The following is a 4,403-nucleotide window of genomic DNA, read 5'->3' on the forward strand; positions in this document are numbered from 1 at the left end:
GTTTTTGCGGCCTCATCCGAAGAACCGCCCCATTTAGTCACCTCCTACGACAAGCAAGGGGTACTGAGGACCCATTCTAACCCGGATCCCCACGGGAATCAAAAGAGTATAATTGTGTGAGTTTATACAGTGTGACAAATATGGATGTTCATTCTGAACAGTAAAATCACAGTTGGCTTCATTTTTCAATCCAATGTAAATAAAGATTAAAGGAAGCAGTGCATCACTTTTGTTTTTATATAGTGATACAGTATGTGTTTTCAGATACTATACATCACTAATAAAAATAGAATATAGGAACATTCAATATCAGAATACAAAACAATTACGTCATGGGAGTCATTGCTTGAATGGAAAATTTAGTGATTGTTTTTATTTGGGATTTACATATTTAGACGATAAGCAATGCAGCATTGATAGTGATAGAGGGTTAGTTTAACAGACAAAACACTTATCTGAAGCGAGCCGGTCGAAATTGAATTTGAATTTCTAGACACGAATTATGAAGGACTGCTCCGAGATTCGGTGAAGGAGTCAGACTAAATGTCCAGTCCAGGCGTGTAGCTGCCTGTACGCATGTATGCAATTGCGTACATACATGTATCATTTGAGAGAGAGAGAGAGAGAGAGAGAGAGAGAGAGACAGACAGAGAGAGAGAGAGAGAGAGAGAGAGAGAGAGAGAGAGAGAGAGAGAGAGAGAGATCTTTGTCGTTAGAATACATGTGCCTAAAAATAAATGCATTATATAGTCCCGGTTTTTAATTTAATCGGCATCATAATGTCCAATCAATCAAATCTAAAGTTCCTTTTGAATGCAAGATGAAGATAACGAACAGTGATCAATCTCATAACTCCTACAAGCAATACAAAATAGATAGTTGGGCAAACACGGACCCCTGGACACACCAGAGGTGGGATCAGGTGCCTAGGAGGGGTAAGCATCCCCTGTTGACCGGTCACATCCGCCGTGAGCCTTTTGAATTTCAAATCATTAACATCATGTCGAATAATACTTTGATAATACTGTACATCACACATGTAGTAGACAGATTAGGATATCAAGGGCGGATCCAGGAATTGTGGTTACGGGGGCGCCACTTTATGAGGCAGGGGGTCTGGGGGCCGCCTTGAGGCCCCCAGTGGGTCCAGGACGAAGCCCTGGTGGGGGCCCAGGGGGCAAAGCCCCCGGATTTTACAGGTTTTACAGAGCTTGAAATATATCTCCTACTTAGTCATTTGTACTATTTTCTATCATTTTTGTATAGGTGAAATTAATAAAAATGACGCAAATTTTAAGGGTTTTTGAAAAAAAATTAAGTTCTCCCAATAAAGTATTTCAAGAAAACAAAAGATTTTGTTATTTATTTCTCCGGGAGTGGATAGAATTGTTGCTTCTTTTATCGGTTAGTACATTTTTCTAAACAAGATACTACGATTTACCTTAAATTTGAAAATTTTAGGGGGGGGGCGCCGGCTGCGCCCCCCCCCCCCCCCCTTAAGTCCGCTACTGGATATTCTTTGTTATGAGTGACATTTACCACATAATATATATATATATATATCAGTCGAAAACAACGGGGGAATTCTTAGAACGAATGTAAAGTCAGTCAAAAACATTGTACATACGGTGAGTTTTACATAATAAAACACTTTAAAAAATAATTTTGTGAACTCTTTTGGGTTTGGAAATTGACAAGAAACCCTGTTTCTATGCAAAAAGGGCGATTCCATTGGTAAACAGGAGCTTCTGCCCCCTTGCCATACTTTGCGTACACTTCGTTTTCTTTCTGGTTACGCGCCTGCAGCCGAACCGAAATCATTTACGATGTTGCTAAAAAAAAAAAAAAACCATGTAACATAACCTCTGGTGTTAGAAGGGGTCCATATTTGCCTATTCTATATCGGCATTGTGAGATTGATCCACTGTTCGTTATCTTCACTTTTTCATAATTGAATATCGTTCATTTTTGTATTTATTAAAATTAAATATACTAGTGTTGCTCCATTCTTTTGCAGAAAGTACAATGTCATTTATACAGTGATTTATTTTAGTGTAATATTATTTTTGGTGTGCTGAATAAATGTCCTTTATTTCAAACCTTTGGTTTCATTTATTGCAAATGAACCCAGGCTGGTTGAGGATCAGCCCAAATATGTTTGAATTAGTTTCGGTGGGAAAACTTATATTTACTCTTATCAACAAGACTTTTGTATTTATCTGCCGATGAAAAGAGCAGCAAAGTGAATTCAAAACGGAAGATTTTGAAAAGATTATTTACAATTGGCTTATAAAAGCTTCTATGTTATATGCACTGCATACAAAAGAAAGGTTAACTAAAGTTTACGGATTTATTTTTTCGGAATAGAACGTTATGTACACTTCTGGAAATGTCATTCTGCAAATCTCTAGGAATGAATTTCCGCAAATAACTTTGTTTCCATTTTGTGGAATTAATAGCACATCAATAGGTTTTTTAATCGAAGAGGCAATTAAACAATCCGTGTTAATCATTTTGATATAAATGGTGAGGTCAACATATAGCGAGATCGAGTTTTTGTTTGCCCCGTTAGGTCCTTTGTAATGCGAGGAACTTTTCCCGCATTTTAATGATTAACTTTCAAAATTGAATACTTACTAGACATTCCATTTTAAGAGTATTGATTAAGCATTTAAACTTATATTCAGATCTGCCCATATTCACATGAAATTTTAAAGAGCATAAACATGTACGATTGTGGGAACCCGTAGATCCCTTTTCAACATTTTAATTCCCTACATCGATTTTCAGTATCATTTCCCAAGGAGAGACTGAATAAAAAAGTTCGCTTGATTGGGATTTATCCCCAAAAATATATTTTAACGAATCTTCATTGATTTATCTGATAGTATTCTGTTTAGTAGTAGAAATTGGAGAGGACAACAGTCAAAATATTTGTCCAAATGTAACAGAGATAGCATTCGAGTCTGCTGTGGATGGAACCCGGGGCCACTGACACGACAGTCGAGTCCTCTACAAATCAAGTTCGAGGATTAGCTAGTAAGAAGGAGTTGCATCTAACACTACTACATTATTCCCTGAGAGAGAGAGAGAGAGAGAGAGAGAGAGAGAGAGAGAGGCCCCGGCTCTCCTGGAGTGCTAGCTTTTGAATAAATTATGCCTTACGAGAATAGAAAAATCGGGTCAGCAATTAAAGGAGCGCAATATGTGCCCGTGGGAATTCCAACAGACACGGGAAATGGTTAAACGTTAAATTTAATAGTCTGCTCATTTATCAACCAAGTCGAAATTTTGCTCATTACTGACTTTCAACATGATTAATTTGTACACAAAACATCTTTGTGGTTGTTGCATGTGCTCGATCTTAAAAATGGTTTCAAAGGCATAAAAAACGGCTAATTTCGGCGATTTCGGTAAATCATGTCAATCGGAGATAAGGAAAATGACGTCACAGAACATATTACGCCAATAATTTCCACATGTATCATCAGGGCCAATACCCTAGTGTATAATCATAATGATTGAACCAAGTGAAACCACATTTTAAATTTATCCTAATTTTGTGGCGAAATGTGGGCCTTAATGTACCTTGCTCTTACTCACTTTATCAGTAATTGTGTGTAATGTAGCATTTAGTGTAAGCGTTAATCACTCTATCATTATAACGTAACGCAGATGTAGAATAACAATCACTGATTCAGTAACTGTATAAAGCAGAATTTAGAGTAAACATCAATCACTTTATCAGTACTTGTGTGTAATATAACACGTAGTATAACTGTTAATCACTCTATCAGTAAATGTGTGTAATATAACACGTAGTATAACTGTTAATCACTCTATCAGTAAGTGTGTGTAATATAACACGTAGTATAACTGTTAATCACTCTATCAGTAAATGTGTGTAATATAACACGTAGTATAACTGTTAATCACTCTATCAGTAAATGTGTGTAATATAACACGTAGTATAACTGTTAATCACTCTATCAGTAAGTGTGTGTAATATAACACGTAGTATAACTGTTAATCACTCTATCATTAAGTGTGTGTAATATAACACGTAGTATAACTGTTAATCACTCTATCAGTAAATGTGTGTAATATAACACGTAGTATAACTGTTAATCACTCTATCAGTAAGTGTGTTTAATATAACACGTAGTATAACTGTTAATCACTCTATCAGTAAGTGTGTGTAATATAACACGTAGTATAACTGTTAATCACTCTATCAGTAAGTGTGTGTAATATAACACGTAGTATAACTGTTAATCACTCTATCATTAAGTGTGTGTAATATAACACGTAGTATAACTGTTAATCACTCTATCAGTAAGTGTGTGTAATATAACACGTAGTATAACTGTTAATCAGTAAGTGTGTGTAATATAACACGTAGT

Source organism: Ostrea edulis, chromosome 9 (genome assembly GCF_947568905.1).
Source record: "Ostrea edulis chromosome 9, xbOstEdul1.1, whole genome shotgun sequence".
Taxonomy (NCBI): domain Eukaryota; kingdom Metazoa; phylum Mollusca; class Bivalvia; order Ostreida; family Ostreidae; genus Ostrea; species Ostrea edulis.